Consider the following 25,055-nt stretch of genomic DNA (forward strand, 5'->3'; position numbering starts at 1 on the left):
CCCCCCACACACACACATGCATCAGAGCCTTCCAATTATTTGTTGCTTGTTCAGCTTCCCCTTTCCTTTGGCAATATCTTCATGGTAAATCTAAGTTTCACGAACACAAATTATATACCCTCCATAGTTGCAATCATTTTGTTTTTGAAATTGGAGAAATGTTGAACTACACTGGAAGTGACCCATGACAAAGAAGACATTTTGAAACTAACAAAATAAAGGAGCTTACTACTAAAAAATGGCAGTAAACATTGGACTGAAAAATGTGGTAAGAAATTATCTTATCTACGTTTATCATCAGTTGTCTTCTGAAGTAGATCATGGCTATGGTTATTGTCACCCTCCCTAATAAAAGAAATTTTGAATCAAATGGCTATACAATGTAATGCCTTCCAAAAAAATTAGGTAGATGAAATATAGCATGTTCCTCATAACACTGGGAAATCATATTTTTTAAAGAAAGCAAACCAAATGGTGATTTTAGACCCAAGAATATTAGCAACAAGTTAACCTTATCTATAAAACAAATAAGATTGGTGACTATAACATTGAGACAGTTGCTAGAACTAAGCACAAACGTTCCACTATAGGGCCTCAAGTAATAATATGATGGACTGTGACAAGAACAAAGGGAGGATAAGGTTCCCATATACACCATATTTGCATAATTTTTAAGTATATCTGAAGTAAAAATGCTGTAGCATACTCTTTTCCCAAGATTTGCTGGCAAAATTAAATCTGTGTGTGAGCTTGAATACTTAGAGTGTATGTGTTTTGTCCAATATCATGAGTGAAAAAGTTCCTTGAAGTTCCATTATTTCCAACTATGTTTTTTTTTTCCTGTAAATTTTGCTATTACGGCAAGTACCATGAACTATGTTGATTATCATTTTAAATTGGCAATGCTTGGATTTTCTCTGCTCATGAAGTGGTGCCAGAATATACTCGGTAAAATCTGCCCATTCTGGAAAGATTGTAGATTAAAAGCAAACATATAAAGTGAAGGAAGACAAACATGCTCCTGAATGGTAATTAATACAGTACATCACTGAATAACCAATACAAATCTTTCACGTCCGTGTGTGTATTATGCTTATATTTGTAGTCCTGAGTCAACAATGTGACTGTTATCTTTTTCTATGTACATTGCATGTTCTGATTTAAAATTTCAAAATGCTTTCCCATGTCAATGACAATCTTAATAGAGTCCAATTAGTTCCACAAGGCACTTTCTGATGCACAAGCCTCTGGCTTGATTGCGGTGAGTGGTGGGTATTTCCTGTGTTTAAGCCCACATATGGATTGAGTAAGGTAGTGGCAGAGAGACTACTGTTTTCCTTCACTACATCTTCATTTCTTTTTCACAGGCTAAGCCTTTTTTGTTTTTCCTGGCTCTGTTGTCAAAATACTGACCAAAGTTTTGGCTCATGGTTTGGAACACTAGGCCAAAACAATCCTCTGGAAACTAGTGTGGCAAAACGTATTTTAATCTATACATTCACCATTCAACCATGTGCATAACCACACCCAGTTACCCACTCTGTGGTTTAAAAACAACACGGCTTTGCCCCCAGAACAGTTTGATTTATATGACAAGTTTTTTCAAACCTGCTCTATCGACATTAAAAAATGTTCTGAGGCTTGGTTTCATCACATCTCTTGTGGAAAAAAAGAAAAAAAAGTATTAACTACACTAGGATCATTTTTGTTTCTGTTTTTAAAAACAAGGTGAATTCCATGTGCATTCTGCAGAATTTCTTTAAAATGTGCTCAAATAATAGGTTATTTTTGAAAAATATGTCATATTTTACGAAAAAATATGCCTGAATCAGAAAGCAGTTAGCACAATTATTGAAAGTATTTCCTAGCAGGTTACAAATAAGAAAAGATTAAGAATTTTCCTTGAATGAGTCATCATAGTTTTCCTTTTAGAATAATTCACAATGATTAATGCCTATGAGTGTCAGAATTCATATTTTTTCTTGCCTTTCCAGAAGTGCTGGATTAGTTCTTTGTTAACTCTGTTTCACAATACAAAAGCATCAAGAGTTGATCTCCCATCCAAGGTTGAATACTGCTTGAGAGATAAGATTGTTCAAAGGTATGCTGAAGAACTTTACTAACAGTGGATCCTACTTTTGATGACTCATCCATTTCATTTCCTCTTCTGCAGATCTACTGAATCTCCTTTTTAAAATTCCGAACTAATGAATATTTTAATGAATGTTAATTGCTTCATATTTCAACAAAAACCGATTTTGATCTGTGTCTCAAAGTACCTGCTCCCCTCAAAATGTTTGCCTTAAACAAGGCGACACTGGAAAATTGTACTGAATTACTTAAATTTGCCACCTGGATTTTCTCCCAAATGAACAGCAAGAGCTAAAGTAGTCAAAAGAATGTCCTATGACTTTAAATTAAGTATTGAAACTTTCAGCAAAACGCAATTTATAGTGTGTGCTGCAGAAAATTTTACGGTTTCCCCCTCCCTCCGCTCAAAGAGAGCAAGCGTGAGAAAGGAGGGGCAAACTCCTTTAAAACATTAAGTCTCTCCTCTCTCCCCCTCTCATATCTGACTACCTAAGTTTTAGTACCATATTATCTCTAGGGGGTCTGGCAGGAGAAAGATTTCAACGTTCCAAAATCTAGATTCTCCTTTTTGAAAGTGAAGAAAATGTTGATTTGGGAACACGGCAAAGGATAGAAGGTGGAAAAAAGAATGGGGGTCGGGGAAGGCATAGCTTTCTGATTGCTGGTGACCTACTTTGGGCTCTCTGCAAATTTTAAATGCATTGTTTACAAGATATTTTAGTCAGTTCAAATTTTTAGGCTTAATTGTTCTGTTCCCTATTCTCAACCCAATTACCATTTCCTAAACTGTAAATTTCCACAAACCAGAGATATTCCCAGTTCCAAACACATTTGTACTTTTAGATTACCAGACTACTGATACCACCTAAAGGCTTTCATGTGCATTTAGGGCAAGGATTTGAGATTTTGAATCAGAGGCAGCTTTTGGCGATGTCGCTGTCTGCGCGTGCCTTAGCCTAGAGTCACCAGCGTACTCGCGCTCCCTTTGCACCCAAGCAGCCCTGACTGCCAGCTGTCTTCATCTGGAATCCCCTGAGGCTATACAGCGCACAGTCAACGCGCGCCAAAGTATCCCTCCGCCCAAACACCTGCACCCCGGGGTGGAGGAGGGAGTAGTGACGTCGTCACAGCGTTTCGCTTATCTCTGAATTGAAGACAGGCTGGTAAGCCAGCCTGAACCGCCCATCCACACGTCAATGCAAATCCACAAATGCATTAGAAGTCCAACGGTGTACCTGGACCTCCTACACGTAAATGAGCTGTAATTTTAATAAGCTGAATCATATTTTGCAGTGCCTCTCATTCCATAGGAAACGGAAAAACTGAAAATACAAAACTGTTATTTGTGGACAAAAGAGCTTTTACCTATGATCTGTGATCTTTTTAAATATCGGTCCTAGAAATAGTGGATATTGAATTACCAAAGTTTTTATTAACTATATGACTAATGAAATAATCCTTGAGAGAATGAAAAGAATCAGAAAATTAGTATATTACACTTATTTTATTAGGATTGTACAGTTTATCACCTATTAATACATTCTTACTCTGTAATGCAACAGGATTACATCTGTTTTTAATACTTGCTGTATAGATCATTAGCCTACCGGTCTTTTCTGATCTGTTTCTGCAGTGGCAGAATAAATATCATAATTAGTGCTATTTTTGTGCCTATATGTCCACTTTTGTACAAGTTCAGAGATGTTATTGGGTCTGCTAATGTGACCCTGGGTTTCAACTTAGGTGATTAGTGTAGGGAATTAAGTGTGTCTACTCATTATCCATTGGAGATTGCAGAGATACAGCAGACAATCAGAATCATAATTCCAAATGAAAATAAAGCATGATTCTTTAAAAGTGTTTAGAAGGGTGCACGGCAGGGCATATTTTCTTTCTTACTGGCAAGAGTTTGTAACTGGATATGTTAACATTACTGAGAACATGAAAACATGAAACAAAAGTATTGATTCAAGAATTCACTGAAGAATCCAAGTGCACACTGGCTGCTTTTATTTTATTCTTTCAAAGTACAAGTTATAGTGGTTGTTTATGGCAGACAGGTACAACTAGCTGGTCCTTCCCTTCGTGCATTTTTCAACATACATGAAAGAAAGTGTTATTTGTATTGTTAAATTTGCATTATCTCCTCTTCAATTGCATCAGCTGCTAACTAGATCTAGAAATAATGACATTTAAAGGGAAAATGGCAACCATCTCCAGAAGACTGGCGTATAATGGAAGAACCTAATTAATTTAACCTCATAATCTTCCATAATGGCTGAGTTTCATCATTCCCACAGATGGAGCTTGGAGGAATTAAGAGTGGTGTGCTTCCCCACAGATTCCACAGATTGGCTGGCCAAGGGGAGATATTTCTTTATATTGCTTCAGTTCACATATTGGCAATGTCTGCTTGAAGTATACGAGGAAGACAAAGTGTGTGGCATTAAAAGGTGAAAGTGAAAACCCCATTATTGCAAAATGTCTTGCCTCTAGTTTTATACAGTAGAGGCAAAACAAAATCTCTTTGTTGAGAGATGTGGGACCAAGAATTTAAGATTACCTATAAATATTCTTTTAGGTTTAAATTGCAACAGAAAGGGAAACAAGGCTTAACCTCAGGAAAATGAGAGATTTGCACACATCTACAGCTAGTCTTAGAAATGCCCTTGTTCATTTTTTTCTTTCCTGAATGATTTGCAATATTTTCTGGAACTTTTCCTAACATAAGAAAATGGAAAGATGTGGGGACCCTGTGTTAGCACAGGTACAACAATACAGTAGGAGATCTAAAAAAATAATAGTAATAACTTGCATCATAAGAATAGTTTCACTGTTTGATTTCTCTGCTACAGTGACTACTATCCTAGACATTACAGACTGCCCAAATTCATTGTTGGTGAAGAAATTTGAGAGCATCTCTCTCAGTCATCTTGTTGCTAAGAAGCCAGTTCCTTTCCATTGTCAAAAAACTGTATGTTACTTTACATACCGTAATTATGAGTATATGCACGGGTTCGTGTTTCCCTGATCACATGGAGCATTTAATCTCAGGATATATTGACAACTACGTCTGAGGGAACACTTATGTCAGATTCTATCCATAGTGTACATGTATCAGACGGGCTGAGAATCATGAAATTGAAATTATGTGCTTGGGTCTCACAAAAATCTTAGAAAGAGGGAAGATGGTAGCTGCTGAGGGCTCCTCAGAGGAGAAAACCTTACCCATATTATTGCGAACATTGACACTTAATTCAGTCAACGACCCTTGCACTTCCCTATGCCAAGCCCTAGGTTAGAGGCGAGAATCCACCTTTCCTGCAGGTGCTCCCACAACGGGTGTCGAGTTTTACAAACATTTTTCTGTCAGACTGTGATTTTTTAAGTTGCTAATCGAAATTTCGAAAATACCCCGAATCACTCTCTACCTCCCGAAAACTTCCGAATCTACCTCCTAGAGGAGGTGTCTTTACCTGGGGCCGGGGGGGGGGGGGGGGCTATGGGTCTTCGGGTAGCACTTGGCTGACGAATAACGACCTCCCCAAACGCATTAGCAAAGGTGTTTTGCAGTAAATGGCAGCTGGGCACCGTCTGCATCCAGCACGGCCAGTTTACTGCCTTGGCAGAAGGAACCCGAGACCGGCGGGGCGGGGCTGAGCAGCCGAGGTTTCTCCGCGCTTTGCCGCGCGCCTCACCCCGTTCCTTCCCGTGGCCGGGAACCACGGTTCCCCCACTGTAGTGGGGGCCCCAGAAATTCTACAAGGCATTAGCTAAGGCAACAATGAGCTTGGAGTGAGTCTGGGGTGGAGGTGTGGTCTTGATTCAAGCTGTGATGCAGTGCACGCACGCTTTCTTCCACTTAGATGATTCGTTCACGGTGGGGGTTTGGCGGGAGTGATGCTAAAGCTTCTCCAGGCGACCTTTCAAAGCTCCACCCCTGCCTTGAAATGGATGGTTTGTACTTGACTGCTGTGAAGGCCGCCAAAAAATGGGGGACGGCCATAAAGGAGAGAGGATACTGAGGGGAAAGGCTTCACTCGTTGTAACTTTTTGCCTGCGGCAGTTTTTGATACTAAGGAAAGGGTGCTGACCACATGAAGTGCCCAGAACTGCAGATGGAAAACCGAGGTGGGAGTGGGGGCTGGAGACCGCCGATTCTCAGAAATCCGTACGGAAGGGTGAAGGGTGAAGAGCGTTTGGTTCTCCGGAATCTGTCCTCCAAAGGGCAGCTGGGTTTGGAAACGCTGTGTCCGGGCCTTGGAGCGCGCGGGGTGGGAGCAGAACGTCCTGGCATGTGCTTAGACTTCGGTGAAAGGGGGTGCACCGGGATTCCGACCTGGCTTCAGCTCCCGAGTCTGCGACCACCTGGCTGTGTATTCATTCACTGAACACATACTGACTGATGACTAACCTCGCGCCAGGCACTATTCTAGACGCTGGGTATAACAGCCGTGTCGTCTTAGGCAGGTCACTTAACCCCTGGGAATGTCAGTTTCTTCATCCGCAGCACTGCAGGGTTGGACGGCTACAAGGCCGCTCAGATCCCTTCCAGCTGTCAAATATGACACAGGCGCGAATGGGTGTGCCCTCCGCTGACGGATGAGCCCCCTACTCTCGGCGGTGGGCGGGGAGAAGGACCCGATAGGCCATTTTGCCTTGGTCACTTCTAGGCTGGCGAGATACATATTGTTCCTCATGCTTAGCCAGCAAAACAAAGCTGTGCGAGGGTGCGGGAACCTAACTGATCTCAGCCACAAGAGGCTAAAGTTTCCCAAAATATTACGGCAAACCTACGCGAAATCTCTCTTCAGAAGCATATCCTTACGTATCTGACCACCGTCAGTGGCAGAACAGGCCTCTCTGGGGCAAGCGGGCCAGTAGTAGGGCCCTTACAGCCCGGGGGCCAAGGGCCAGGTCGGCCCTCAGCAGACGACTCTTGCCGCGGCCCGGGATCCCACTCCCACTCGGCACTCGGAAAAGAAACCGAATCCAGCCCGCTGGAGCAGGGCCCCCTCGGTGGCGCGGCCCGCGGCCTGCACCGCCCGACCCTGCAGAAACGAGCCCAGTGCCCCGCGCCCACCGCGGCATCCCGAGCATCGTCGGCTTCCCTGGCCCAGTTTCCACAAAGCCTTTTGTGAGCTTCTGTTATCGCTTCCCGGCGTCGATTTCTAGCCCCAGCTGAAAACGCAGTGCGCGGACGCGGGAGTGCGCGGGCAGCCCCGGTGAGCTGTGCCTCCGGTAACCCGGCGCACTCTTCAGCTCCAGCGAGGGCCCGCTTTACCCGAGCCCCCGGGGGCCCCGCGCCAGAGCCGCAGCGCTCGGCATCCTGTTCGCGCGTTCGATCTCCCCGACGCTACAGGTGGCCGGCAGGGCACCCGGCCCTTCTATCCCGCCCAGGCCTCCGACCCCTTCCTCCGCGCGGGCGGAGGGGCAGCTGCCTAAAGCGAACCGAACCCGGCGCCCTTCCCGCCTACGGCCTCCTAATCTCACCGCCCCAGAGCCTTCCTCCAACCTCCCTGGGTGGGTTCAAAGCTTCCCGGTCCTTCTGGTTCATCCTCGTGCTCCCTCCCCCAGTGCCCCCATTCTGGAGCTCAGAACCTGCGCGCGTGACTGCGCCACCGCGAAGAATAGCCCGGGTCGTGGCGGAACTTGGAGGCGGGGGAGGCGGGAAAAGGGAGGGAGGGGCGGGAGGATATCGAGCCCAGGGAGAGGCCGTGGGTTGGGGCAAACTGATCCTCGCGGGGCTAAGCAGAAGCAGCTGCTGGTAATAGGCGCCGCCTGGGAGGGAGCGGGTTTTCCCAGCTCCAGTGGCTCGCCGCTGCAGCGGGTGCACAGGCGGCCAGGGCAACGCCGGCGGGAGTGACCCGCAGCGGAGACACCAGCTCTACAGGCAGGCCCCAGTGCGGATCCACCTAACCCTCCGTGGGACCGAACAGTCCCAGAGGGCTTTCCTGGTCAGCCTTCCTCACCGAGGCGGGGTAAATCCCCCCCCCCCCCAGTGCTCCGGCCCGAACGAGCTCCCTCCTTTCCTTCCTCGCACCCCAAGTATGGTGCTAGATGGCCGTCGTTCAAAGCTTCAAAAGGAGGTGGGACGGGGGACGGCAGTTGAAGTCCCCTCGCCTCCACCCCTCACACCCCAGCATCCTGGCGGAGATAGCCAAACACTTCTCATTGTTTCCTGAGGTCAAGCAGCAAGGACGCGCTTCACTTAGAAGCATCTCTGACTGTCTTTTCCCATGTACTTCTGAGAAGTGAAGTAAGGAAATGATGCCTGCTGCAGTTTCAGAAGCTTATATTGGACAAGTGTTCGTAAATGAAAAAATTTGGAAACTTAAGAAAATTAATAAGCACATGGAAATCCACGACAAGCCATAACAACTGATTTTTATCTATCATTTTATATCCGTCTATTATCCATCTAAATATAAAAACCCCGTGATTTTATGTAATTTACATAAACCACAGGTATTTGGCACTTGCTCTTGTGTTTTATTCTGATACATCCATGAATTGGCAATGGGCCTTCCAAACTGACTAAATACATATTTTAATCTTGGAAAAATAATCTTGGAAAAATAAAATTCTGCTCGACTTATTGCATTTACATTTTATGAAGTTTTTTTTTTTTTTAATTGCGAGATAGTCCTCTAAAACCCCCTCACCACCCAGTTAGAGTTCTAAGGCTTTCGGCCTCTGGTTCCACTACTTCAGTGATATCTAGTAATAAAATCTTTGCGGTCCCAGAAGATAATCAATCTAGAATTTCTTTCTTTGGATGTTTACATCATGAAGAGTTTTCGTTACAATCTTGTTAACATGTTTTGTTTAACTCAAGACATGTTAGAAAAGAAAAAAACAAAACCGAACGTTCTTATGGAGGGAATGTTTTTTCTTAAACCATGACTTGACTGAGATATCAGTGGTAGCACTCTGATTTATCTTCCCTTTCCGAAGAAAATTTGTGTTCAATTTTACTTGTCAAATGATGCATCCACATTGACAGTTTTGTCTTTTGATTTCATTTACGATAATATAAACTTTTAGCAAATAGAAGGTACATTCTGAAGCAAAACAACTTCCAGCAGTAAACTCCCATTTCGCGTATCTGCCTACCTGTTCGGCTACCCAAAACAGATCATAAAAAGATGTCTTTTCATCTTTACTTCTCTAATTCTTGAAGGCTTCAGACATCTCTAAATAAATGAAATTTGAATGCTCCGTTTTAGGGAGCCTATGCACTATTGCATCTTGGATTTGGACAAAAGAACTGTTCATCATCTTTGGGGAAATAATCTACGTCTATTTAGAAACAGCCCGGGGAACGGCATCTCTGTTTGAGGTTCTGCCGAAAAACTCCCTCCGGTGAGCTGCTTGTACATTTATGTCCGTAGACACGTCACTATTCAGGCCATTAGCTTCCCTCTTCCACTTTTATTGGATAAGTGCAGCTGCGAGAACCAAAAACAATATATATTGGAAAAGAATAAGGGAGATTCTCGAATTCTAAAGCCTTACCATAATTTCTAGTTTCACTTCTGTCTTCCCCACCTCCCCCACCCTCCTATCCCATTTGCAGGACCACGTGTGCGATTCTGCATCCCACAGTCTGTTCTCGAATTTCTTATATAGTTCCCCCCCCCAAGCAGTCAAAAAAAAAATTAATAATGCCGAGGGGGGAAAAAAGGCCTGAAATCAAATTGCAAAGCCACCAGGCAGGCGACCGGACGCGCCGGCACACAGCACCAGCAACCCGGAGTCTCCGGGGCTTTTCCGGTAGCATCAAAACGTGCCAGCGTCCTAGGCTTGAGGAAAAAGACGAGGCTTACGCAAGAAGCTCGACTTCCGCAGACCGAGGACGAAATCGACAAAGAAAAACCTCCTGCCCGAGGTGAATTTTGCCTAACTATCTGAATCCGGCTCACGTCGTTTCATGGTCTTTGGTCAGGCGATTCCTCCCACGTTGCCACAGACCCCCGTGCGCGGGATCCCAGACTGTCTCTCTCAGTCTGTCGTCTGCCTCTCTTCTCAAGCTTCCTAGCTCAATTTTCACATCAAATGAGTCATCCACGTTTGATCCTTGCAGCCACATTGGCAATATTTCTTGAACGGCAAACACCTCTTTCCGAGGCAAACGGTTTGATCGGCATTTCTAGCTCACGTTCAATTTTCTCCATACTTTCCCACCCCCCTGCGCCTAGTCTCACTGGCAATCCAATTCCATCGGCACAGAGTGCAGGTAAATGCGTGGCGTGTTTAACCTCCATTGATATCATTGTAACTGTGCCTAAGAATTCCCCGGGTTGCTGGAACGACACCCAAACCTATTGAATTAATGACTTGAACTGCTCACAAAATTTTACGTAACTTCAAAGATTAGAAATTGCTACAAGTGGTCGCACTGCAGTCACCACAGGGATCATGTTAGACGCATACATGGAAGAAAAACTCCTTTTTCACTCCAACAAACATTTTGCCCCAGCTAATCCAGTAGTTTCGTTAGCTGATTGTGACATGATTTGAGTTTTTCTTTTGCATATATAAATAAATTCTATGATCTGAAAGGAAATATCTATATCATGTTAGATTTAGGCAAATTATTGAGCTAGGCATTTATTTCACAATCGACAAGCAAATTAAAAAATGAAATCCAGGGACAAGGGTTTCACAATAAAATGGCCATTAGCTGTCAGCATGCTGTGCATTCTGGAAAGTGAATGATAAAATTTATCTGTTTGGATTCCCCCCCTTTCATGCTCACCATGAACATACTGGTTTGGGGCTATGATTCTGTTAATATATAGATTTAATGTCATGTATTTTGTACTGGTTTAAATGATGCATAAAGCAATTTTAAGTTTTGTTCCTTCGAGGATAGCTTAAGCTATCAAATATTTGTTTGATAGAATGGAATACTCTAGCAAAACAAAGCAAGCAAACAAAATGTCTGGTGTTAGGAAAGAAACCATATGGAGGCAAAAAGTAAAACAAAATAAAGAAAAAAACAGACAAAAACAAAAACAGAAACAGAAGAAGTCAACCCCAATCAGCAATTCAGCTCTCTGAATATCTGACTAATATTCAAGGACACATTAGGTTTTCATTACCAAGAACAGCTCTTCAGTGCCTCTTGTTACATGTTAAGAAATAAAGACAATTACAATGTTAGAAACATAATTTTCCTCACCATAAATATTTTATGCTTATCAAACAAACAGTGGATTGTTTGCTTTCTCCTTTCCACTACTCCTTTGGCACTAATTTTGGCACTTAGATGGTACTTGGTTTGGCATGCAAGGCAAGGCAGTTTGAAAATTATCTTTACAGCTACCTCTGGTACTGTTCTTCAGGCTTACTTTTGGCCAATAGAGAGCTGATTGTTTCATCTAAATGGCCTCCGTCCACAATCTATGCTTTTATAGGAATAAACCTTTCATGTTCCATCTTTTCACTGAATCCACGCTTTCTTATCCTGGGCTTTCTACCTGTTTAGTTTTATTTCTGCATGATGACAGAACTCACAAAATGGAACCAATTTTAAGAAAATGTTAATAGTAATTTACAATTATAAACCAAAAGTCAACAAAAGTACTATCAGCTATCTGCCAAAAACATGGTCAGGAAATAGCAAATGAGATTTAACCTAGATAAGTACAAGTAGTATGTCTGGGGAAATAGAATCTAAAAGTCATAAACTTGAGGTCCAACTTCATACTCGTCATGAGTCAAACTCCCAAATATTTCCGTTCTGCTGGCCATTAGAGTTTACTTATGGAGCATGCAGTTCTGTTCTAAACTATGCTGGAAGAGCAATTATGTTGGATATTTTTTTTAATGCACCTGCAATTTTATTCTCGGGGACAAAAGTGCTGTTTTAAAAATTGCCTAGTTGTGAGAAAGAAGAATAAATCTGATGCTTGTTTGTCATATGATATTACAGAAATGCAAAAAGAACAATCAAGCCATTGCCTTTGGAGTGGGGGCAAGAACAAGTGACTGCCACATCAAGGAATCCTATTCCCCCACAGCACTTGTTAGATAACATCTCTTTATAAAAGTAAAGGCAGCTCACAAATGGATATGCTAATAAGTAGAATGATCTGGACAAAAGCAAAATGGAAGCTCGGGAAGGCTCCGACTATAACAGTAGTTGAGAATGAAAAGTCTATATGGGCCAAGAGAGAAAAAAGATGAAAAGAAAATCAGACAAATTAGATTAAATAGGCAGAAAGACGTGAATCTCAATTACTTTGGAAGATTCACCTAAAAGGAAAAGATCAACACAACAGATATTATTTTTTAAAATAATCATAGGTACAATGAAGTTTACCATAGTAGTTATTTACGAGACACAGGACATGGGTAAAACACCACTTGAAAATTAACTTTAAGTCTTTGCTTTAGCAGAAAGCGGGCCAAGAACCCTTGTGTTGTATCCCACACTTGGTTTCCTAAGCTATAAGTGCATAAAGCATCCTCTCACTAGATACCTCCAAAATGCCTGGTAGGATTAAAGAATTTGATGATGTTCTTTGGAAGTCTTGGTAGGGGGAAATGTATTTGCTAATGTTAGTCAAAAATAAATGGATTAGAAAATCAGTCCTAATGTAACAAGAAATTGAATGTAAAAGTCAAAATTTATGGCTCACGTAATAAGTTCTTGTCTAGTGACTAAATTTCTCCCTGGTTTACCTCATACTGTTTTTTAGAGGAGCAATAGGCATAGAAATTAACTTTCAGATCACAGGATATTTCACTAGACTAAAACTCACATGTACTTTTTATAATATAAAGGCCCTAGAGCGTAGGAATCAGTCTTGTGCATAATTTTTCTTGGTATTATTATTCTAGTGCCTTCCATTCATGTTCCCTGGCCAGACACATTCTACACTGAAGGACTTAACATGATGCTAACAGTATTAAGTGATTTAGCTAAGTGAAAAAAGACCAGTACTGAGGGAAAAAATGATTGATCTAGTAAAAGTTTCTTTAAATGATTCCTGCACATAAGAAAATTTCTAACTCACACCTGAAGAGTTGGCTTGACTCTTGGCTGTTCCCATGTGGTCTGGTCTTCTGCCACTGATGCTCCGAAGTGGATCTTAGCTAGTGGGTGGGATCTTCATCCTCCTTTAAGGAAAACTCCCATTAGGTGCATTTGACAAGTTTTTCTATATGAAATTACATTGCCAAACCAAATATTAAAGGGTTTTTCAAGTGTGTGTTTGTGTGTGTGTGCATATGAGAGAGAGAGAGAGACAGAGAAAGAAGAGCAAGATTTCTTTTGAATCAGGATTGTTCATAACACATCTAACCTGTCAGTGTAGACAGAATGTAAATGCTCAATGAACTACAAAACTTCTGTTGATTTTTGCCCTTTGCCTTCTGTGGATCTGTATTTGAGAGTTTGAATAGGACCTGGGTTTCAATATACATTTCTGTCACATGTGTTCTGTGTTAATGCCATAAAGCTAGAGTAGAACTCTACACTTAAGCAATTTTTGTGCCCTCATGTGCAAAAAACCCTGTCATTTCTTTATTGTACATAAGGTAGGTTAGGATAGCAGTTAAGATTAGTATTTTATGACATGTAAACAGCTGAATGTTCTCAGTTCAATATAAACTAACAGATACATAATTGATTCCTTATGGTATTTACTAGTTACATGGAAATTCTACAGATACATATATCTATAAATACACTAATAGATGAATATAAACATATATATTCTCAAGTGGGTAATTATGAATATATATATTTTATTGGGTTTTGGCTTGGTGTCACAAAGGACATTTAAATTTTTATTGAAAATTTTATTCAGACTTGTGGTTGTGTCAAATGAAAAAATAAGTATATTTCGTGTTAAAAATAAACCTATCTTAGGTGGTGTAATACATTTGCTGATTGTGACCCTACGCCCAAACAGGGCTATAAATCCACACTGTGCCTGTGATTGATTTGGGATTTGGATTTCTGATCTGGCGGAGAGATGTGTAAAAACCTCAAGTAGTCAACAGCTCCCTATTGGCTGTGCATCTGAGGGGCTCGAGAGCATTGTTTATTCCAGCAAGTGTCTGGAATACATTATACTCAATAAATTGGCTCCTGTTACTCCCGTTTTGGAGACTATGAAGAATTTGTATACTGTGCAAAAATAAATGTACTTTGCCCAAATAACAATTTTCCTTAATAGAAAATTCTGAATATGACTTTGTCTTCTGAATCCAGTACTGCCAATATTTTAAACACATGGCATTTCCTAAAGAGCAATAATGAAATAATTCTCCACACCTTCAAATTCAGAAACTGGTTCAAAGTGTAGATCTGTTTTTATCCAAAGCCCATATGAATCTAGGTTTTGAGAAGTTAAACAAAATAAAATGGTAGGATATTTGGGCTGGGAGCTGTTCTATATATATATTTAAGGAAATTTTAGGATCAGGGATCAAAAGACTATTAATACATAAAAATTTTAGATTATATGTTACTTCTAAATTATAAAGATTGACTTCTTAAATATGATTTTCAAATAACTACCATGCCTATAGCCTTTGACAAAAGAAATTTTCATTGCTTTTGGTGATTTCATAGCAGACACTTATATTTGGTAGTTTGGAGTTATTGTTGCTTCTTCCTTAAATAAAACTTTTGATCACCTAAGCTCTAAAAGACTCTGGATTTCCTTTTTTATATTATAAAAAGCTTTTGTATTCATAATGGGTAGAAAGGATAAGCAGTGGATTCAAAAAGGCAAAGCCATCCTCATCAACGGGCTGATTTGGTTAATATTTCTATTAGGATAAGATATTGGGGTGTTACTAGGTTAACATAATTTATCAGCGCACTGACTTCTACAAGAAGTCTTCTCACCTGATATATATAGTCTATTTTGGAAAGTTTCAGGATCTGCATACATACAAACATTTAACAGTTTAGGACCAAAAATCAGTCTTTGTGTATATTTCTATTTATTTCCTGTGTATTGGTCTTATCTCAGAATCTATAACTGAGGGTCTTTGAAGGTGAAGGATTCTAACTCTAACTTCATGGTATTTAGTACAAGTCAACAAATACTTGACTGATGTAAACAACAGTAAAGCATGTGAATCTAGATGAGTTTGAGAGTATGCACAATCATATTTGTATTCATGCCATGCTTTATACTTTCCCAGGGCCTTTTGCCTACATGATCTCATTTGATGTGAATAATTGAGTGAGGAAGGGGAAGGCATTTTATTTGAGAAGGAGAGAGAACTGCAAACATTTTAATGCTCACTGAGAAGCATGAGCCTTATAAGAGCAAATCATCAAAGTATTTGCATATCTTTCACTGCCTGTGATTGGATTCCCTAATCAAGTAAGCGGAAGTTCCCAAAGAAGGAGTATCTCAGGTTACAGGCCTGTGATGGATGCTTAGTCCAATGCCCAAACACTTCCCAGGTTGAATCCAGGTTTGCTCGAGCCCCCATTAACTCGCAGATACAGATGGATTTTGAGGTTACAGAAACTTCCCCCTACCCTCCGAAAGGGTTCCTTGATGCAAAGAAAGGCAAAAAATGTAGTAGAAAGGATACTGGGCCAGATGGGACATTTAGTGCAGGCTGAACGATTTTGGGTAATCCACTTACTACTCTTTGTCTCAGTTTCCTTAAGTTAGAGTACATAAGACCACTTATAAAATTATTTGAATCCCAGATGTCTTAATAAGTTTCAGTCTGACTGCTTATTCCTTTAAATCCTCCCCACCCCAGCAGGAAAAAAAAAAATCACCATGTCACTCTGCCTGTCCTCCCCTTCAAGTCCACCTCAAGCACACCTAACTCCCCCATGTTGACAGACCAACCCCCTCCACCCTCTCCCTCAGTTTAAACACTGCAAGGGCTGAGGAGTCCTAGACACCCCGCGGGGCGTGGGCAGCAGGCCCAGGCTCCAGCTCCGGTGCGGAGGGGAGTCGGGGCCAGGGAGGGGGCGGGGGGCCTAGAAGAGGGTACTGGGAAGACCGGGGGTGCTAGGAAGAGGGTTCCCCTCGCCAGCGCCGGCCCTGCTGTCGTTGCGCACGCGGAGCCGCGCAAAGGGCGCCCCTCAACCCGGAGGCACAGGCGGATTTAAGAAGGAAAGAAAGAAAAAAGCCACCCCTGGCTCGAATTTCTGGAAGCCAGAGCAGTTTTTGCCCTAAACACAGAGACAGAACCCCTCTTAGCGCTGCCCTGGCCTCTCCGTTACCCATTTTCGGTTTGTTTTTGGAAGAACCGGTTCCTCAGCCCCTCGTCGCCGCAGTTGTGTCACGAGTAAGTCCAGCCGCCGGGACCCTGTCTCCGGCCACCGTCCCTTCGCGCGCTCTCTTCCCACCTTCGGCCCCCGTGGCGGCGCGCCGGCCCCTGCCCGGGCTGTCCGGCCGCTTCGGCCTCCAGTCGGGTTGCAGTGACGAGTAGACTTTGTTGTGAAACTAAATCTGACCCTTTGGCTCCCAGGCAGCGGCCGAGAGCCCGGGACGCTGCCGCCCGCGGCCCCACCCGGGGCGGGAAGGCGGCGATCGGCGCCCGGGGAAAGGCAGAGGGGGCGCAGCCGCGGAGGGGCCCCGACCCCCGGGCGAGCGCGCGCGCCTCCCGCACCCCAGCCCGCAGGCCGCCTCCGAGGCGCGGGCACCGCCGCCAGGTACGCGAGGACACCTGGAAGGGCGCGGCGGCGCGCACAATAATGGGGACGCGCGTCGCCCCTTTGCCTGGCAGCCTTAGGGCGCCCGCTGCACGTGGAGGGATGTGTCTGGGGCGGGTTTGTTTTCCTTCCGGGAGGTGGTGACTGATTGGGACGTCGGGGGACGGAGAGGGGTCCTCTTGGCTCTATTTGATGTTGTGATTGCTGTCTTGGACGTGTGCTTGTGCTCGAAGCCCCAGTAATGGGAAACTTTTGGGGAGCAGCGGGGGCAAGCAGATATTTATATTTAGCACTTTCTAGCCCCCGGAGTTCCTTACTTTGGCGGAAAGTGAGTTGGTGGGTCCAAATCAAGGAGGCCAGTTAAAAGTAGGCAGATGGATTGGAGAGGCCAACGACGGTGACACATTATTATTTCTAGGAATAATTAAGAAAGCAAGGAAAAATAAACAGGATCTCCGCTTTACCTTCGGTGAGGTTGGGGGGAGGTGGGAAAAATGCATATAGTATAAACAATTTTTATCATTGTCTTTGTTAAGACCCACCCAACATTTTTGTTCTGGTGACAACACTGATGAATGCTAGCTTGGTAAGTCATCTCATAAAACTCAAAACCTCTTGAAAAAAAATTGGGTGGGAGGAGGATTCAAGCATGTAAAGAAGTGTGAATTAATTATATATTCAAAAAATCTGTAGCAAGTATCTGCTCAGCAAACAGGACGCCAGCTATGAGTGAGAAGTGGTGGAATAATGTAGAAGCGGGATGTCCGTGTAGAACAAGGACGGCCTTCTTCCATCCTGTGCAGAGACCCCAAGTGTCCTGTGTCTCAAGCTCTGAGCTGTTCATTCAGCCAACACTGGGAAAGGTGCCATCTTGTTACATGGATAACAATGGTTTCTGCCCTGAAGGAGGAGTGTGATGGACAATTGTGACTTAATGTGACTAGTACTCTGAGGGGGGAAATCATAGGTGCACAAGGCTTCCTGGAGGAAAGGACTGGATGAGCCTTGAAAGCTATGTAGGAGACTGGGTGAAAGGTGAGTCCTCCAGACAGAGATTTGTTGGCATCAGGGGCATTCAGAAGTAGGCAAGAGCAGCTGCAGGTGAGCTGGAGGGACGTGGGATGCAGGAGAGATGCGCAGGGATGGTAGCTGGCGCCAGATTGGAAAAGACTTGGATGTCAGATCAAATCAGACTAAAGCAGACTCGTTCCCTGCTTTGGGAGAGAGCACAATCTACCAAGTTTCACAATTTGGAACATGTAAAGGCCTTGGAGAGCAGGCAGAGGACTGTGCTAATTAAGATAAGTTACAAAATAGGAACTAAGAAAAAATCTATTAGTGGCATTATTTCCCCTATAAAAAAGTCAAAGTGTTCACAAAAGGTAATCAAAGAGAAGGTAAAGAGAGAGAACACTACAATAACAATAATGTTAAAGGCAGCTTCTGAAAGTGTCTGATTGTCCTTAAGCAGTTGACTTGCATAATAATTTTTGCATGTAAAAGCTAGAGACAGTTAAGCATATTGGAGTATAGTTTTATGACCTTTCATCATTTATAAAATGCTTATCATATGCTCAGCTCAAATTTACTGAACATGTACTATGTATAGGATGCAATAATCTCTCTATCCTATTGGAGGATATTAATGTCATTGTACAGATGAAGAAACAGGCTCAGAAAGGTTAATTTTTCCAAGATCACAGAGTTGATAAGTGTCAGAGTTACCAACTGCAATCCTTACCCTCCTACCCTAAGTCTTCACTAGCCCTATTCACCCTTTGATTCATCAGAATTAGCTCTGTTTTTGGCTTGCTTCCCTTTATCATTTGTATCAGTGACTGTATATTTTTTTTAAAGATTTTATTTATTTATTTATTAGAAAGAGAGAGCATGTGAGAAGGAGAGAGAGAGCAGGGGCAGAGGGAGAGGGAGAAGCAGACTCCGGCTGAGCAGGGAACTTGGTGCTGGGCTCAATCCTGGGACCCTGGGATCATGACCTGAGCTGAAGGCAGACACTTAACTGACTGAGCCACCCAGGCGCCCCTCTATCAGTGAATTTGAAGTAGAAAGCTAAACTAGTGGTTTTGGGTTGGTGTATTACACAAAGCTGGAATGGATACATCAGTCATTCCTTGCAGAATCGTGAGTCAAAGAGAATCTGAGTGAGCTTGATTGACAGGCAGAAACTAACAATGAGAATTTCACAAGGATGAGTCAGTTCCTCAAATATAGAATAGAAGGATTGTGACTTGAAAAGAGGTCATTTGCGGAAGAGTTTGAGTGTCCTTTAAACTCAGTCAATGTCAGTGGCCTTGGGATCCAGGGTCCACTGGCTGACAGACATGTCCTGTGGCGGGAAATCAGAAAGTTAAGGAACTCATTTTTATAATTTTTATTTTGTTATATTAGTCACCATACAGTACATCCCCAGTTTTTGATGCAATGAAGGAACTCATTTTTATTTATTTTTTATTTTTTTATTTTTATTTTTTTAAAAGATTTTATTTATTTATTTGACAGAAATAGAGACAGCCAGCGAGAGAGGGAACACAGCAGGGGAGTGGGAGAGGAAGAATCAGGCTCACAGCAGAGGAGCCTGATGTGGGGCTCGATCCCATAATGCCGGGATCATGCCCTGAGCCGAAGGCAGACGCTTAACCACTGTGCCACCCAGGCGCCCCTGAAGGAACTCATTTTTAAAAAGACATTTTGGGCCTAGAAAGGAGCACCCTCAGGGGATATTATTAATCTTAAATGTTTCAAGAACAGCTTTGTATAGGAGGGTATTGAAGTATATTTGTGTTGTTGCAGAAGAAAAGGGGCTTTGGTGAGCCTATTTCAACTCAATCTAAGGGAAAACCTCCTAAAAGTTAAACCCTCCAACTGTGGACCAAGTGACTTGCCAAGCTGGTGAATCTGGCCCCAGAAGTGTTCCTGCAGAAGCAGAATGGCTATCTGTAAAGGATGTTTTCGGGGATTCCCACTCTAGATGGGAACTTGGGTTCCACAACTTCCTTCTGTGGCCCCATCACAACATCTCATACCATCTATATCCCTGTACGTTATGTCACCCATTAATCGTTTGCTCATGGAATTGAGGGGAGGCAGATTTCTGAAACTTTTCTAGTGTTGCTCTAATGTAAGTTATCCTTTGATTTTAAGGAAAGAGTGAAATTCATGAGTCAGTGTCTCTTTTCTGACAGCTTAATGCTTTCTCCATTACTGTCTTTGTTTTCGGTGTTTTGGCCTCTGAGACTGCAGTCCTGCAATCTTATTCCATCAAGCAGTCCTTACTCTGGTCAAGAAGCAAATAAAAGTAAGAGTCAGCATCCAGGAAATGAGGAAATTGCTTTGCTAAACTTTAGCTGTGATTGTCAGGGGTAAGGGAGTGGTGTTGGAGCAGAGCTGGGAGGTGTTTATTCTCTAGTTTCTCCTAAACTGGTGCATGTAATATGCATTAATTCTAAGGTCTAATGATGAACTTGGGTCCCCTGTACCAAATATGTTACCTAATGAGCTGGATATTGAAGTCTATGCCTATATCCATGGCTAAAATTGCCTTCAAATTTTAGCAGAAATGGCATAAGAGTCTGAGAAGTAAATCTTTCCATTTAGTTTTTAGAAATAAACCTGCTTTTTAAATTTGACAGCTGAACTTTTTTGTGTAAGCTAAGCACAGACCAAGTACTTTATGAATCTGACCCAGGGTATTACTGAAAACCTGACCACCATTCCACATTCTAATTTGTCTTTAAAAATTAAAACCTTCAGGATCATATCAATTATTGACATGCCAATTGAACCTTAATATTAAAGAACATTGTATACTTTTTAATCCTCACCTCTTAAACCAAGGAGATGTTTTAAAGCCCCTTTTCACTTTGACACCTAAAAATGAACGTTATTGATTGTTGGACCCATATGATTTACTGAAGCAGGAGTCAATGTCAGCTACGTTAGAGAGGAGCGTTGGTGGATAAATGGCAAGACAAAGATCAGCACTAACGTCATGTTTGATTTGGAGGGGCAAGGACTATTATATTATCAAAATGTTACTTCCTTGATAGTACTGGAAAAAAGAGGTTAACAACAAATAAGAAATGTGAATTGTGGCACATTAAAAAAAATTAACTTTATTAAGTGTATAGTTCAATGAGTTTTGGTAATTACGTTCACCCAAGTCACCACTACAATCAAGATCGAGCACTAGAAGTGCTCCAGAAATTTCCTTCATGCCCCTATACAGTCCATCAACCATTCTCCCCCATCCTGGGCTCTGGTTCCAGGCAACCACTGTCCTGCTTTCCATCCCTATGGGTGAGTTTTTGTGTGTATTTTAACATCTTAGGAGGTATTCGATGGTAAATCTTTCTACGTAAAAGTAAAGGAGTTGATGTTTCGTATCTCTTCTTTGTCTTTTGAATAAAGTGAGAAAATTTATCATTTAGTTATAGTTACTTACTTAATTTAGACAGCAGAAAACATAATCACTGAATGGTACCAGTGTAGTTTGCTACCAGTTATTGTTATTTTAAAACTGAAACTACATTCTCTATAGGCTGAGAAACTATTTCTATGATACATTGTATTATAAACTACACCTGCGGAGGACTGACAGTACCCTACATCCCCTAGAGGAAACAGAATTAATATACCGGCCTGGTGAAATTTTAGATAAATTTCTCATTTGTGATTATGTTTTAGATTATTTTCTCTTGGATGCTTGCATTTGTTCATTACATGTGCGATTTATAGGCCCGTGGTTCTCAAGCATTATGCTACCACACACCACTGTTCCTCAAATCCCTCATGGGTGTTCCACCAATCATAATTAATGGGCAACATTTACTATTTCTATGCTTGAGTATAAAGTATTTTATGACAATGGCTGTCAGAACCAACTGAGTCATGTGGCATGGTGATTCATCTTGCTGAAAGACAGGAGAACGCGATCAGGACGGTAATAAAAGATCCCATGTTTACTGGAATGAGGTTTGACTTTTCGTCTTGAGTCCATGAGAGCAGATTCTATTCAAAGAGCAATGTCGAGTGGAAGAAAGAACCAGTGACCCATGTGGTAGCAGTTTCATTTGAATATTCTTAAGATATGACTCTCATGTTTCATCCTTCTACTAGGGTCAATGTTGTATGTAAGAGAGATCTGAATAAGTGAATTTGACCTCACTTTCTAAGAATTACTACTTTCTACTATCATACCTTTTGATCCTTTAATTGCAATTGGAATTTATCCTTAAAGCATTTAAAAGAGAGAAAGTAACTGGATGACTACAGATCTTGAAGTGTTATATGCTATAGTGCAAGACTGAAAAAGACCCAACTGTCCCACTTTATGAGAATATTGCCCTGATGGAATATGAATTACATGGAAATTAAAAATGATAAGTGTAGACCATAAAATGCTTATGGAACAATGTTAAGAGAAACCAGAAAAATACAAGCATGATGACTGACTATGATTATAGTTTTGTAAAAGTAAGGTGGGTTGATGGGACTATGGGTGTGTTTCTTTAGAGGTTTCCTAATATGGTTCATGTACTAAGTGCTGCATTAAAAGACCTACGTACCGGGTAGGTCTACTGCTCTTGAAAACATAGTTTGAATTGAAATTTAGTTACTGAATAAACACATACCGTTAATTTTCCTAATTTGCATCAGCTTGTCCCCCTCCCATTCTTCATCTGAAGTCAGAGGGAAGTTGCCTATGGTAGAAGCAGAAAGCTGGTCATATTCATATAGAAATTCTATAATGAATAGATAGGCTTCATACCTTAAACTTTAAAACAGTAGTACGAGTAAATCAGTGGAACGGCTATAAAAGCAAATTGTTGTAGACATTTGTTTCTATAGAAACTTTATCTTCAGCTGTAGAAGACTTTCGCCAATGTAGAGCTGAACTTGGCTTTTCGTTAATGGCTTCGGCTGTTGGGATGTGCTCCTTAACACTCTGCGAGATCATTGAGTATCTGGTTTCTGAATCTCATTCACCTGAGTATGCGCAATTTCTGTTTTCCTTGCTCTAACCAAATTTCTTAGGAAGGTGAGCAAAGCCAAGCCGAGGTGGCAGTGCTACACAGCATCTCGTGGCTTTGGGAGCCATGGAATGGTGAGTCGCCTAGGTCCCTGGAGGACATTCATCCAGTGGTTCATTTCACTGCAGGCTTCTGTTTGTAAACTTTCTTAAAGACCCCTTGAATTGATATGTTTATTCAATCTGTAGTTGTAGTCTTCTGGGGACATACTTCAGAATAGCCCTTTTCTTTTCTATAAAGCCATGTTCAACCACCAGTTTCCTTCTGCTTCTCAGGAATGTTAGAAAACTCAACACTTGGTGCGAAAGCAGAGATTAAAGTGATGGTGGGTTGTAATGAAAATACTCTTTCATCCAAGGAGCCACAAGTTATTAACAGTGTCTGATGGGCCTCTGGTTCATTAGAGGTGATTTATGTGTCATCTAAAATATAACCCATTTTTCAAAACCATCAGGAAAAATTAAAATATAGATGATGTATACAATTTTTAAAAAATACTATTTTCTTCCCAATCTTATTAGTCTCTACATTATTTTTCTTCCATCTAGAAGGTTTGTCCCATGAGTCTGCCTGACTAGACCCTTTCTCTATCTGTTTCATGCCTCCATAATTTATACGGTTATGCCATGTTAACTTCTCCCAATATTTTGTTTTGAAAATGGCCAGGAAGTTTGTGATGATCCAGAACTAAGGTGAAAGCAAGATGATGTTTCCGTGCAAGATGAAGTGCTTTTGCTTATTTTATCAACCACCTGGCTTTTGCTGATGGATAGAAATGAATGGGAAGGACCTATGCAGAATGAATGAATATGGATTTTACTGAACCCAGGACATTTTAGGTTCAGAGCTATTGAGTATTTTTCTTTTCAGCAACAAGGGCTGTTCGTAGATGTGGGGAGAAAAATTGGCATCCCAGGGAAAGTTTAAATAATAGCAGGAATGCACAGAGTAGATTTTTCACCCCATGTCCATTAAAGTTGCCGTATTTAGAACTATTCAGTATTTTAAAAAGTAATAGGCTTGTCAGTTGCCATAGGGCCTAAAATGTCACCTCCAAGTATCACAGGTGTAATTATAATGTCATCACTGGGGGCCCGATTTCGTAATGCATCTGGACCCCCAAAGGAAATTTTGTATGATTGCAGTATTTGTCAGATTGAGTCTCCATTTGATGCTTTCTACAGAGTCTATCAGTATATGTGTCTAACATTTATTTGCTATTGTCATTTGCTAGTACATACATATACACTAATTTTAGTCCCTTCCTATCCCACTCCCCCAAGAGTGGCAAATGTAAAGGAAGTTCCTAAGTCTTCCATTACTCCTGTGTCTAGTGCGTCCACCTACCAAAGTCAGCTTTCCAGTGGTGTTTCATCGGCAGTGCAGGGGGTTGGACCGAAGGAGGCAGAGTCCCCTCAGATGTTGAAAAGACCAAACAGGGCCAGTACTCCCTGTTTCCTTCTTGCCCAGCATGCCTCCCACTCTCCCTCTTGCTGAGCAGAACCACCTGCATGATTCTGCTCAACACCACATGCCTAGGCTAGCGTCTGGCCTGGGCCTGTGAGTGCAACAGCGCCCTGAGCTGTGAGGGCCCCTAGCCTGTCTCCTGTCTTCTGTGAGCCGCAGTGGCCTTGCAAGGGGCTGATTACCACTGTCTGCCCTGGGAGAACATCTTTCTCAGGTGGCCTCGTGCGGCTAGCGAATAGGAAGGGTCAGATCATATTTAAATGTGTGCCCTGCTGTGCAGCTGTTTCTCGCTATTTTGTTCAGTTGATCTTTTCTTCCTGTTTAAGGAGTTGTTGAAATACATTTCAGGAAGAGGCTTCCAGGCTTTTCCTCTGTGCTCAAAGTGGATAACTGACTCCAGAATGATGACATTGGCCAGCAGAAATCCAGGCTGTCTCTCAGTCGCTTGTCTTTTGACCAGGGAGCCTTACACTTCAGTGGCTGACAGAACAATGGCTTTCCCTGGTGTATAACTCCAGGGGCACCCCTCCATAAGAGCTGTAATAGTTGACTCAGGAGTGGGTAAGGAAAGGCTTTGGCCTTTTGTGGTAAATGCACCCTGCTTTGTTTGGGTGAGTGCTGGGGGTGGCTGTGTGAAGGGGTGTCCAGCCGCCACCGGACTCATGGTGCCCTGTCCTTGTAGGGAGACCTCTAATACCAGGGCACCTGCCTCTGGTGTGCCACAAATCTCCTAAAACAAACCTCAACCCACTGATCTTCCATCAGTATGCATGTGCTCTCACCGTTCTGTA

At 42.3% G+C, this 25,055-nt stretch overlaps 1 protein-coding gene and 1 long non-coding RNA gene across 9 annotated transcripts in view; one reads left to right on the forward strand and one right to left on the reverse strand.

Moving 5' to 3' along the window:
- LOC148109474 (uncharacterized) overlaps nucleotides 1–13,709 on the reverse strand; it is a 52,390-nt gene extending 38,681 nt beyond the window's left edge. The window contains exon 1 of the long non-coding RNA XR_015725826.1: nucleotides 13,121–13,709. This is a non-coding gene — a long non-coding RNA (uncharacterized LOC148109474). The remainder of the gene's footprint in view (nucleotides 1–13,120) is intronic.
- A 2,363-nt stretch (nucleotides 13,710–16,072) lies between these two features.
- The window catches only part of EYA1 (EYA transcriptional coactivator and phosphatase 1), a 349,658-nt gene continuing 340,675 nt past the window's right edge, over nucleotides 16,073–25,055 (forward strand). For 2 of the 8 annotated variants that reach the window (XM_087864819.1, XM_087864823.1), the window contains exon 1: nucleotides 16,073–16,380. The gene's annotated coding sequence lies outside the window, so the exon portion shown is untranslated. Of the gene's footprint in view, nucleotides 16,381–16,559; nucleotides 16,748–25,055 lie in introns of those variants that run through there. The other 6 variants (XM_087864826.1, XM_087864821.1, XM_045810188.2 and 3 more) reach the window with 6 other exon arrangements.

Source organism: Ursus americanus, chromosome 9 (genome assembly GCF_024610735.1).
Source record: "Ursus americanus isolate L20-20 chromosome 9, mUrsAme1.1.p, whole genome shotgun sequence".
NCBI lineage: Eukaryota > Metazoa > Chordata > Mammalia > Carnivora > Ursidae > Ursus > Ursus americanus.